The 14,208-nt window shown below is 35.1% G+C and overlaps 1 pseudogene; it reads left to right on the forward strand.

Moving 5' to 3' along the window:
• Positions 1 to 626: 626 nt before the first annotated feature.
• On the forward strand, positions 627 to 13,972 carry LOC113925516 (annotated as a pseudogene).
• Positions 13,973 to 14,208: the final 236 nt, after the last annotated feature.

Consider the following 14,208-nt stretch of genomic DNA (forward strand, 5'->3'; position numbering starts at 1 on the left):
CAAATGGCTTCTCCCACCGTCAGTGACCCAAAAGGGAGAGCAAGGAAGAAGTCATGATGCTTTTTATGATCTAGTCTTGAAAATTACATATCATCATTTCCACCATATTCTATTAATAAATAAAGTGAGTCCAGCCCACACTTGGAGAGATGAATTAGGCTGAACCTTTAGAAGAGAGGAATGGCAAAGAATTTATGGACATAATTTTAAATCTCCACAAGCCCTTTAAAATCAATTGATTAGCATGAGTATAATTAATACATTGAAAATAAACCTCATATATGTATTAATTTGGCTCCAAATTTCACTTGACTAATTTTAGAAATTCTACAATAGGACTCTAATTCTTTTGTTTGGAAAAATTTTCCTCTATTTCATATCTCACTATTCTCTGAAACAAAAAGTCAAGGAATAACAATAAAAGCAATGTGACAGAGATTATTAATTCTCATCAAACATGCCTGTGCTTCTGTAAATTTCATAGCCTTCCCTACAGTTTGGTTGGGGTCATATAACGGATTCTGAACAATAAAGTGGAAGTGGAAGTGATGAATGTCACACTCATGCTGAGACAGATAAGGCTGAGTTGCCTTTTTATAGCCCTCTTTTTCCCTCCATTGGCAACCATGAATAGCACATGTTCCAGCTGGTGGATCTACAAGAAGGAAGATGTCCCAATTGCTATTGGACTGTGTTGTAAGTGAAAAGTAATCATTTATTATGTTAAGCCACTAAAATGTGGGGATTAATTTTTTTATGCAGCATAGCAGAGCATTAAGTGACTAATTCATACTGCTAACACTTCAGTTAAATATTTAAAAGTACAATTCTTTTATGTCCTAAACAAATGTTCTTATCCTTACTGAAAATTAAGATGTTCCCTTTCAAGAATAAATAAAAGCAACTGATACCAGAACATTTAAATCCAGTCAATGGAGCTTTATCCTGAATCCCAGTTAATTATGATCTAATTGTAGACATAAAGAAAAATAGCCTCAGGAAAAAAGAAACTTTGAGGAAGAATTAAGAAGGGCAATTCAACCTCAGCAAAACAGAGATTAAGAGAAACGAAAGTTCATGCTTTTATGCTGAATTTACTCTAATCCTTCTTAAAGGTGAATCTAAGACTTAAAAAATAATTCATGGACAAACGGAGGGGGAAAAAAGTTAAATAAGCATACTCTTCATCTTTGGAGAGTAAAATCTAAGATAAATTATTGTTTTACATGTCACAAAACCTAGGACTATTTACATGCTAAATAATCTAAAATTAAATTCTTAAATCCAATCACTATTGTTTAGAAATCTTGTCATAGGTGTCTTTTGGTGTACCAGAAAATAGATTAAAGGAGGTGAAGAGGGTGATGTTGTTCAAAAGAACAAGGGAGAATTGGGAATTAAGAAAACTAGCAACAAAGGAAAAGCAGGAAAGACCAGTAAATTAGTGGAAGAAAGAGGGAGCCAGATCATTTTAAATTAAGAAAAACAGGTACTGATAATGAATTCAATTTAATTTAAAAAGAAAAAACGACTAGTGATTTGTTATTTTATTTTTTGCCTGCAGGTGGCAGCTCCTGCTAAATATATAATAGGAATGCTTCTGAATAGTTTCTACACTATCATCAGGTCAGGCTCTCACTTTAAAAGGGGATGGGGCGGGGGGAGCAAGCCAAAATTGTAATTTCAGTTGGTCTCATATAATATCAAAGTAGCAATTTTTCAAAAGCTTTAATTCTCAAAAAATATAAAACAAATACCTTCCTGGGGTATATTAGAAACAAAACAAATATATGTACATTTCTTCCAATGTAGCAATTCTCAGTTATTTCTTAAGCCTTTTGGGATTGTGTCTTGTTTTGTTGTTTTTGTAAATTTTGAATTGTTAGAACTCATTGGTGTACTCTAGCTCAGATCATGAAATGCCAGGATTGGGTAGATGGGACAAGCACTATACATTATACTCACTATGTTCATTACATTAAAAAATGATAAATATACATGAAGACCACTGTTTATTTTTTTCAAGGGTACATATATTTCTAAATAAGTATCAGGAGAGTGTATTGGAAGAGCATATATTGCATGCACTAATTCTAGTGTCTATGGAGGAAAGGGGATTGGGGACAGAAAATGGGAGGGAAAAGGGTCTCATGGGTGGCTCGGTTGGTTAAGCATCTGCCTTCTGCTCAGGTCATGATCTCAGGGTCCTGGAATCGAGCCCTTTGTTGGGTTCCCTGCTCAGCGTGGAGTCTGCTTCTCCCTCTCCTTCTGCCTCTCCCCCGCCCCGCCCCCCGCCCCAACTGGTGCTGTCTTTCTCTCTCCCTCAAATAAGTAAAATCTTTAGGGGAAAAAAAGAAAATGAAAGGAAAAAAATTAAGTATATTTAAGTTTATCCCTAAATAGTTCATGGCTTTGTTGCTTTAGTAAATAGCATGTTGTTTATTTCATTTTTCCAATCACTTGTTTTTAGTATATATAGAAATATATTTCATGTTTATATATTGATCTTATATCCTGAAATTTTACTAAATTCACTTATTGGCATTACTATGTTTTTTGTAAATACATTGGGATTTTCTATGTAGATGATTGTGTCATTTGTGAATAAAAACAAAGAAGGCCTATTGCCAATCTGCATTACAATTATTTCTTTTTCTTGCCTTATTTCACTGTCTAGAATTTTCAGGTTAATAGAAATGGTGAGAGCTGATATCCTGGGCCCGATTCTTGATCTTAGCAAGAAAATATTCACTCTTCCATCATTAAATATGATAATGGTTGTAGGTATTTAATAGACTCCATTTATCAGATTAAGAAAGTTCCCTTGTATTCCTAGTTTGCTGAAGATTTTTATCATGCATGGATGTTAAATGTTGTCAAATACATTTTTCTGCATCTAGTGAGAAGATCATATGTATTTTTCTTTTTAGTCTATTGATATGTGGAATTATGTTAATTATTGAACCTGAACCAAGCTTATATTCTTGGGATAGTCCAATTAGGTTATAATGTATTATCCTTTGATTATATTACTAAATTTGATTACCTAATATTTTGCTGAAGATATTTACATCTATGTTTAAAAGAGTTTGTATAAAATTGGTATATTTCTTCTTGAAATGTTTGGTTGAATTCACTAATGAAACCATCTAAGCCTGGAATTTTCCATGTGGGAAGGAGGTTTTTAACTACTAATTCAATTTCTTTAATAGATCATAGGACTACTTGACTTATCTCTTCTTGAGTGAACTTTGGTATTTTGCATATTTCAAGAAATTTTTCCATTTCTTTGAAATTATCAAATTTATTGGCATAAAGTTGTTCACACATTAGCTTATTTTCCTTTTAATGTTTGTGAGATCTGTAGTGATAGTGTTTATTTCACTTTGAATATTTGTGATTTGTCTTCTCTATTTTTTTATTAGTCTAGCTAGTAGTTTAACAATTTTGTTCATCCTTTCAAGAAAACAGCTTTTTGTTTTATTGACTTTCTTTATATTTCTCTATTTCCTATCTCACGAATTTCTGTTCTTATTATTTTCTTCCTTCTGCTTATTTTGCTCGTCTTTTCTAGTTTCTTAAGATAAAAATTGAGGTCATTATTTGTGAATTCCTTCCTTTTTGATATAGACATTTGATGTTATACATTTCTCTCTTAACTGCACCAGATATCCAACAAGTTTTGACATGGTGTACTTTCACCTTTATTCAACTCAAAATATTCTCTAATTTTCTTTATAATTTCCTTTTGATCCAAGGAACCCATTTAGAATTGTGTTCTTTCATTTTCCAATATTGCAGAATCTTTCCATATACCTTTCTGCTACTGATTTCTAGTTTACTTCTTTTGTAGTTGAAGAATATATTTTTATGACTGCAATAATTTTAAATTTGTAGAGATTTCTATATACAGTCTACTTTGGTGAATATTCTATCTGTACTTAAAAAGAGTATTGCTTAGGTTTTCTAGATCCATAACTGATTTTTGGTCTACTTTTTCTATCAAACACTGAGATAGGAAATATTGAAATTCCAATTATATTTGTGGATTTGTCTACTTTCAGTTCTATCAGTTTCTGTTTTTCAAATTGTGTTATTAGGTGTGTAGATATTTAGGATTGTTATATTTTTTGATACATTGATCTCTTTATCATTATGTAATATTTCTCTTTATCTTGGGTAAAATTTCTTGCCCTAAAGTCTACTTTCTCTGATAAGAATACATCCCCTCAAGCTTACTTTTAATTAGATAATGCAAGGTTTATTTTTGTGCAACCTTTTTTTCTTTTAGCTAGTCTATGTCTTCAAATTTAAATTACAGTTATTTTAGGCAAAATATACTTGGGTCTTGTTTTTATGTTCAGTCTAACAAAGTATGCCATCTACCTGGGGTGGTTGAAGCATTTATATTTGGTGTAATTATTTATATAATTGAATTTAAATCTACCACCTTGCTATTTGTTTCCTTTTTCCCCAGCACTAGACTGTCATTGCTTATTACTTCACGGGCAGCTTACAGGACAGACAGGGTTCTCATTTCTCCTGTCCATCCTCAGCTTTAGGCAGGCCATGAGCTCCCAGGACCTTGATTATGAGTTTTTTCAATATTTCTGCCTCTCCCCCGCCCTGTAATCAAACTCTTAGTAGTCGGGCTAGAGAGAGTTTTCTGCCGCTCCTCGAGACTTCATTTCCTATTTACTCAATGCAAGGCTCACGGTAGCAGCAGAAGGGTTTCCTGTTCTAATTTCTGTGGCAAATGGCTTTTGTTTCTACCCTTCCCTCAGCAGAACTGTATCTTTGCCTAGATCCAACAGCCCCCACTCCCCACCCCCACCCCAACACACACACACACACACACACACACACACACACACACACACTGAGGCAATAGATCTTGGACTGAGTCCTAGGAGTAGAATGGTTTCATGGCCCTCCCCCAGAGGTTTACAACTTTTGTTTTGAATATGAGAAAAGTCTAGAAAGTAGACAGATTTTCATGTCTGTGTGGCACCAAGGGACATGCTCTCAGATTTCCCTACTCACACCCAATCTTTCTTGTAAAGACCAAGTAGAGGCAATGGAAAAGCAATAACAAATGAATGAGGACTCTAGAACTCCCAAAGACCCTAACCTGTCAGGTTTGTTTCACCTTTGGCAGAGCACAAAAGGAAGAGGTTGCTGCTATAAAAGAAAAAGGAAACAGGGGAGCCTGGCTGGCTTAGTCGTTAAGCATCTGCCTTCAGCTCAGGTCATGATCCCAGGGTCCTGGGATCGAGCCCCACATCAGTCTCCCTGTTCAGCAGGAAGCCTGCTTCTCCCTCTCCCACTCCACCTGCTTGTGGTCACTCTCTCACTGTGTCTCTTTCTGTCAAATAAATAAAGTCTTAAAAAAAAAAAAGGAAAGGAAACAGCTAACATACAGTGTTATATTAGTTTCAGGTATACAATATAGTAATTTAACAGCTCCATACAACACCCAGTGCTCATCATAAGTGCACCCCTTAATCCTCATCACCTATTTAACCCATCTACCCTCCCAACTCCCCTCTGGTAACCATCAGATTGTTCTCTATAATTAAAAGTCTGTTTCTTGCTTTCTGTTTTTCCCCTTGCTTGTTGGTTTTGTTTCTTAAATTCCACATAGAAGTGAAATCATATGGTATTTGTCTTTCTCTGACTGATTTATTTCACTTAGCTTTATACTCTCTAGCTCCATGAATGTCGTTGCAAATGACAAGATTTCATTCTTTTTATGACTGAATAATATTCCATTGTGTATAAATACCACATCTTTTCTATCCATTAATCTACCAATGGACACTTGGGCTCTCTCCATATCTTGGCTCTTATAAATAATGCCTCTGTAAACACAGTGGTGCATGTATCCCTTTGAATTAGTGTTCTTATATTTTTGGGGTAAATATCCAATAGTACAATTCCTAGATGGTAAGGTAGCTCAATTTTTAACTTTTTGAGAAACATCCATACTGTTTTCCACAGTGGTTGCACCAGTTTGTATTCCCACCCAAAGTGCATGAGTGTTCCTTTTTCTCCACATCCACACCAATACATATTGTCACTTCTGTTGTTGATTTTAGCTATTCTCACAGGTGTAAGGTGATTTCTCACTGCAGTTTTGATTTGCATTTCCCTGATGATGAGTGATGATGAGTACCTTTTCATGTGTCTATTCACCATCTGGATGTCTTCTTTGGAGAAATGTCTGTTCATGTCTTCTGCTCATTTCTAATTGGATTATTTGTTTTTTGCCTCTTGAGTTTTATAAGTCCTTTATATATTTGGATACTAGCCTTTATTGAATATATAATCTGCAAATATCTTCTCCCATTCTGTAAGTTGCTTTTTAGTTCTATTGATTGTTTCCTTTGTCATGCACAAGCTGTTTATTTTGATGTAGTCCCAGTGTTTTATTTTTGCTTTTGTTTCCCTTGCCTCAGGAGACATATCTAGAAAGAAGTTGTTATAGCTGATGTCACAGAAGTTACTGCCTGTGTTCTCTTCTAGGATTTTTATGGTTTCAGGTCTCACATTTAGGTCTTTTGGAATTTGTTTTTGTGTATGGGGTAAGAAAGGGGTCCAATTTCCTTCTTTTGCATAGAGTTATCCATTTTTCCTAACACCATTTGTTGATGAGACTCTCTTTTTCCCATTGGATATTCTTTCCTGCTTTGTTGAAAATTCATTGACAATATAATTGTGGGTTTATTTCTAGATTATCTATTCTGTTTCATTGATCTATGTGTCTATTTTTGTGTCAGTTCCATGCTGCTTTGATCACTACAAGTTTGTAATATGACATGAGGTCTGGAATTGTGATACCTCCAGCTTTGCTTTTCTTTTTCAAGGTTGCTTTAGTTATTTGGGGTCTTTTGTGGTTTCATACAAATTTTAGGATTATTTGTTTCAGTTCTGTGAAAAATACTGTTGGTGTTTTGATAGCTATTGCATTAAATGTGTAGATTGCTTTGGGTAGTATAGACATTTTAACAACATTTGTCCTTCCCACCCATGAGCATAGAATGTCTTTCCCCTTCTTTGGGTCTTCTTGAATTTCTTACATTAATGTTATACTTTTCAGAGTACAGGTCTTTCACCTCCTTCATTAGGGTTAATCATAAGTATCTTATTTTTGGTGCAATTTGTAAATGGGATTATTTTTCTTAATTTATCTTTCTGCTGCTTTACTATTAGTATATAGAAATACAACAGATTTCTGTATATTGATTTTGTATCCTAAGACTTTACTGATCTTGTATCTTAAGACTTCCTTGAATTCATTTTGTATCCTAAGACTTTACTCAGTTCTACCAGTTTTTTGGTTGAGTCTATATATAGTATCCTGCCATCTGAAAATAGTGAAAGTTTTACTTCCTTTTTACTGATTTGGAGTCTTTTTATTTCTTTTTGTTGTCTGATTTCTGTGGCTATGACTTCCAGTACTATGTTGAATAAAAACAGTGAGAGTGGACATCCTTACCTTGTTCCTGGCCTTAGGGGAAAAGCTCTCAGTTTTTCCCATTAAGAATGATGTTACCTATGGGTAATTTTCATAGATAGCCTTTATTATGTTGAGGTATGTTCCCTCTAATCCTATTTTGTTGAGGGTTTTTATCATGAATAAATGTTATACTTTGTCAAATGCTTTTTCTGCATCTATTGAAGTGATTATATGGTTTTTTATCCTTTCTCTTCTTTATGCGATATATTACATTGATTGATTTGCAAATGTTGAACCACCCTTGCAGCCTGGCAATAAATCCCACTTGATCGTGGTGATTGATTCTTTTTTTAATGGATTGTTGAATTTGGTTTGCTAGTATTGTATTGAGAATTTTTGTGTCTATGCTCATCAGGGAAATTCACCTGTAGTTTTTTTTTAGTGGTGTCATTATCTGGTTTTGGTATCAGGGTAATGCTGGCCTCATAGAATTAATTTGGAAGTTTTCCTTCTTTTCCTATTTTTTGAAATGGTTTGAGAAGACTAGTTATTAACTCTTCTTTAAATGTTTGGTAGAATTCACCTGTGAAGCTGTTTAGTCCTGAACTGTTTTCCTGTGGCAGTTTTTTGATTACTGATCCAACTTCTTCGCTGATTATTGGTCTGTTCAAATTTTCTATTTCCTCCTGTATCAGTTTTGGTAGTTTTTATGTTTCTAAGGATTTATCCATTTCTTCTAAGTTGTCCAGTTTGTTGGCTTATAGTTTTTCATAATACTCTCTTATAATTGTATTTCTGTGGTGTTGGTTATTTCTCCTCTCTCATTTGTGAATTCATTTATTTGAGCACTTTCTCTTTTTTTCTTGTTAAGTCTGGCTAGGGGTTTATAAATTTTATTCTTTTTTTTTTTTTTTCCTGAAGAAACAGCTCCTGGTTTCATTGATCTGTTCTATTGTTTTTTTAATTTCTATATCATTTATTTCTGCTCTAATCTTTATTATTTCCTTCCTAATGCTGGTTTTTGGTTTTGTTTGTTCTTTTTCTAGCTCCTATAGGTGTAAGGTTAGGTTGTTTAGATTTTTCTTGCTTCTTGAGGTAGGCCTGTATTGCTATATATTTCCCTCTTAGAACCACTTTTGCTGCCTCCCACAGGTTTTGAACCATAGTGTTTTCATTTTCATTTGTTTCCATGTGCTTTATTTCTTCTTTGATTTCCTGGTTGATCCATTCATTATTTAGTAGCATGTTATTTAACCTCCATGTATTTGTGGTCTTTCCAGATTTTTTTCTTGTGGTTGATTTCTAGTTTCATAGCATTGTGGTCAGAAAATATGCATGGTATGATTTCAATCTTCTTAAACTTGTTGAGGATAATAGGTGATCTATTCTGGAGAATGCTCTGTGTGCATTTGAAGAGAATGTGTATTCTGCTGTTTTAGGATGGAATGTTCTGAGTATATCTGTTAAATTCATCTAAATCAGTGTGTCATTCAAAGCCATTGTTTCCTTATTCATGTTCTGATTAGATGACCTGTCCATTGATGTGAATGAGGTGTTAAAGTCCCCTACTATTTTTTTTTTTAAGATTTTATTTATTTGACAGAGAGAGAGAAAGAGAGTGAGAGCAGGAACACAAGCAGGGGGAGTGGGAGAGGGAGAAGCAGGCTCCCCGCTGAGCAGGGAGCCCAATGTGGGGCTCCATTCCAGGACCCTGGGATCATGACCTGAGCTGAAGGCAGACACTTAACGACTGAGCCAACCAGGCGCCCCATTATTGTTGTATTATTATTATTGATTAGTCCCTTCATGTTTGTTATTAACTGTTTTATGTATTTGAGTGCTATCTCAGGTGCATAAATATTTATAATTGTTGTATCTTCTTGTTGGATTGTCCCTTTATTATTATATAGTGCCCTTCCTTGTCTCTTGTTATAGTCTTTGTTTTAAAGTCCATTTTCCCAATATAAATATTGCTACTCTGGCTTTTTTAAAAATCCATTTGCATGATGGGGTGGATGTTTCTCCATCCTCTAACTTTCAATCTGCAGGTGTCTTTAGGTCTAAAATGGATCTCTTGTAGGCAGGATATAGATGGGTCTTGGTTTTTTATCCATTCTGTCACCCTATGTCTTTTGATAGGAGTATTTAGTCCATTTACATTCAAAGTAATTATTGATAGATACGTATTTGTTGCCATTTTATTATTTGTTCTGTGATTGTTTCTGAAGATTTTCTCTGATCCTTTCTTGTCTTTCTCTCTTTCATGTTTTGTTGATTTTCTTCAGTGATATATTCAGATTTCTTTCCCTTTATTCTTTACATATTTATTAGTGGTTTTTGATATATGGTTACCGTTACATTTGTATATAACCACTCCATGACCTCTGCATTTAGCAATCTTCTTATTTGCTGATGTTGTCAACTTCAGTCAGTGTACAGAAGTTAATTGTCTTGTCAAGTGAACTTTGAGTGTTTTGCTTTGTTTTCTTTTCCTTCTTGCTTGCTTGCTTCCTTGCTTTTTACCAGCCATGGCAAATACTTGTATAGATTTCAATCTTGGAAGGAAGGACCCCAATTATGAAGAAATTTTGTTAAATAGTCCAGTCCTTAATAAAAGATTACCCTATTTTTTAAACCTCCCTTGATGGCTTATTTTTCTGTGCATAACTCTAATGTTCCTCAACTGCCCATTCATTCTTAGTAGGGTTAACCATGTGTAAGGTGCACAGTATGTGCCAGACACCATGGTAGAAACTTATATATATATATAATCTTCTCACCACACAGCCTCTCTTTCTGTTTCTTTTTGCCCTCATCCTCTCTCTGTACTGATTCTCAATTCTAGTGTCTCTAGGCCTTCTCTTCGTCCACAGGTTGAGCAGCACATTTCCAACAGATTTCTGGGTTGTTTTTTGTTGTTGTTGTTGTTGTTTTCGTATTGTTCTCACTTGCCCCTCAAACTTGATATGTCTGATGTAGGAAGCATACTTTTATACTTTTTTACATACATTTATGGCATTCCAGCTGCCATTTCATATCCCAGAAAATATGTGCTAAACAATTACCACAGAAAATATTACAGCATATCTCAAGTCATTCTAAATATTGAAATAATTCTATGTACCTTAAACCCTATAAAATTGTATTTTTAATGATCTGATATTCCTCACCTATGTTATGGACCATGACAAAAGGAAAATAAAAGGCAGCTGAAAAATCATCACAACATATATTAAGTACCCTCTTTAATTTGAGCATATGAAAATATAATTCCCCAAAAGGATGAATTTCACAAAATTCGGAAGAGATTAATAAAAATCATTCTCTGAGTAAGCTTTTACAATGTTCCCCCAAATTCCATCAGAAAGACTACAATTCCTCCTTAATCTTATCAAAGAGAATAAATGTAAAAATAAACTTTGGGTATTTTTTATTGTTGTCTACAATGGTGTAATGCTAAGTAACTGAAGGGTAATGATCATTATAAAGTCTAAAATAAGAGAGTTAAAGAACAATGATTTCTCAATATTTATCCACTTTATCCACAGCAGAAGGTATCCTGATTGATCAATTCAAGCATCTGGGTCAGACTTAACTATATCTTTATAGTAAGAAGCTATTCTAGTTCAATAACTACTTTCCACAGGCTCACCTGGCCACTTTTGTTTTTTAGTGTACCAATTGGTTTTTCTTATTGGGAGGAAATACACTCAAAAAACACTCCCAGATAACTGAAAAATTGAATTCCTGTGTCTTGAAGCTAAGACCTGTGCCTTTAATCAGAGGTGACTGACCCATTTACGACATAGCCGTTCCCTGTGGCTAAAACAAGCAGAATCTAGTTTCTCATTCCCCCACCACATCTTACAGTCAGCTTCATTTGTGTAAAATTTTGCTGGTATGACCTAACAAAGTGTTCCAGTTTTTATTTTTGGCCTAGAATTTTGTTCTTCATTCAAATAGTAAATCCATTTGCTTTGGCCTGAAATACTTGAATGAATTTTTATAAAATTTGTTTTAAGAAAAATTATCAATGTCTTATCTAAATACTTGAAAAAAATTGTAAAAGGAAAGAAAATTCTGTAATTTTATTATTTTAACATAGCTATTTTCATTTTTTGGTCTTTTGTTCTGGTCAGATTGCTTTATAGAAGAGTGATAACAGTTGACAACCCAGCAATATATGTATACAGTGGCAAGTTTTTGGGGTTTTTTGTTTTGTTTTGTTTTTTGTTTTTGCAAAGGGCCAGACAGTAAATATTTTAGGCTTTACAGCCCAGATAGTCTCTGATGCAACTATTTAACTCTGCTTTTGTAGCACAAAAGCAACCATAGACTTTATGGAAATGAATGAATATGGCTCTGCTCAAAAAAAACCCAAATTTGAATTTCATGTAACTTTCATGTATCACAAAATATTATTCCCCTTTTGGTTTTTGTTCAGCATTTGGAAAGGTAAAATAAAGTCTTGGCATGTAGGCCATACAAAAGTAGGCAGCAGGTTGGATACCCATGGATCATAGTTGGCCCACCCTGTTTAAGACCATATCTCTAGTTTTGACCTATATGCTGAGCTCCATAGCCCTATTTTCAGCTTCTTCCTGTCCATCTTGATATGAACATCCCAAGAACACCTCAAACCAAAATCATTTAAAACCTAACTCAGAACATATGCCTCATCCAAACTATCTGCTTCTCTGAAATCTCCCACTTCTTTCTGTTCATGGAATACTGTATCTCAGTCATCCAGACCTGAAATTTTTTTTTTAAGATTTTATTTATTTGACAGAGAGAGACACACCAAGAGAGGGAATACAAGCAGGGGGAGTGGGAGAGGGAGAAGCAGGCTTCCCGCGGAGCAGGGAGCCCCATGTGGGGCTCAATCCCAGAACCCTGGGATCATGACCTGAGCTGAAGGCAGATGCTTAATGACTGAGCCACCCAGGCGCCGCCAAACTTGAAATTTAAAAATCACCCTTGTCAGCCAGGCTTCCTTCTGCAACAGGCGTGGGTCACGCTCTCGCTGGCTCTCTTTCTGCCACCATCTTGGTTCCGCGTTCCCCTCACAAAACTGGTGAAGCCACAGAAACCGTCCCTGCTACATAGCAGGAGTTTCGAGGGCCTCAGGCTGAGACAGGGTCTGGAACAGAATCCGACAGTGATGAATCAGTACCAGAGCCTGAGGAACAGGATTCCACACAGGCAACCACACAACAGGCCCAGCTGGCAGCAGCTGCAGAAATCGATGAAGAACCGGTCAGTAAAGCAAAACAGAGCCGGAGTGAAAAGAAGGCAGGGAAGGCTCTTTTCAAATTGGGTCTTCGATAGGTTACAGGGTTTACAAGAGTCACTAACCAAAAATCTAAGAATATCCTCTTCATCATCACAAAACCAGATGTGACAAGAGCCCAGCTTCAGATACCTACATAGTTTTTGGGGAGGCCAAGATCAAGGATTTATCTCAGCAAACACAACTAGCAGCTGCTGAGAAATTCAAAGTTCAAGGTGAAGCTGTCTCAAACATTCAAGAAAACACACAGACCCCAACTGTACAAGAGGGGAGTGAAGAGGAAGAGGTTGATGAAACTGGTGTAGAGGTTAAGGACATAGAATTGGTCATGTCACAAGCAAATGTGTCAAGAGCAAAGGCAGTCCAAGCCCTGAAGAACAACAGTAATAATATTGAAAATGCTATTACGGAATTAACAATGTAACCACCTGAAAATGAGGACTTTTTTTGGTGTTTCAAAAGAATAACTGCAGCTTGGTTTGAAATTTGTACTGTTTCTATCATTAATAAAGTTATGGCCTCCTGTTGGATAAAAAAAAAATCACCCTTGTCAAGTCTGGTCCTGTCTCAAATATGTCTTCAATTTGCAATTCCCACACCCAGCATCTGAGTTCAGCTCTTCATTACTTAGCCTACCTTGTGGCTATGGCAGTATAATTGGTTTCCATGACTCTAGTTTCATGTACTCCAATATATCTAATATACTGCTGTCAGACTAAGCTTCCTAAAGCACTGCTCTAATTATGTCACTACAATATTTTAAAACCTTGTATAACTCCATTGCTTGCCAAATTATATACAAACTCTTCAACAAGCATTCAAAGCCATCCAAAACATTATTCCAAATATATTTCTAAACTTGCCTCATCCTAAACCTTTGTTCATTCATTCAACAAATATTAATGAGTATCTATTAGGTACCAAGGCAGTGTGCTGGATACACAATGGGATAAAATGATAAGCACAAACCAACCACATGACCCCTGCCTTCATGGAGATTACAGTCTCTCTGTGGAAAAAGACATTAGTCAAATAATCACATAAAAGCTACAAGAATAAAACTGGCATGCAAGAAGAACATGAAAAAATATTTTCAAAATACTGAAAGAAAGGAACTTTGAATCTAGGATTTTACATGAAACTAACCTATTTATCTAAGTGTGTGGCTGAAATAAAGATACATTCAGGCAGATAAGGCATCAGAATATTCATCACATAAAGACCCTCTGTGGAAACACATATTGGGAGTAAGGTTACTTAAAACTTTGATATGGCCTGATTGTGGTGATACTTTGTATCTGTGTACATATGTCAAAGCTATACAAAATCATACTTTAAATGTGCAGGTTATCCTATGTTAATTATACTTCAATAAAACTAGTAAATATTCAATAACAAAATTTTAAAGAATGAGTATATAAACTTTAATGTAAAAGAATAAAAGAAGGAGCACCTGGGT

The sequence above is a fragment of the Zalophus californianus genome, chromosome 2, assembly GCF_009762305.2.
Source record: "Zalophus californianus isolate mZalCal1 chromosome 2, mZalCal1.pri.v2, whole genome shotgun sequence".
In the NCBI taxonomy this organism is placed as follows: Eukaryota; Metazoa; Chordata; class Mammalia; order Carnivora; family Otariidae; genus Zalophus; species Zalophus californianus.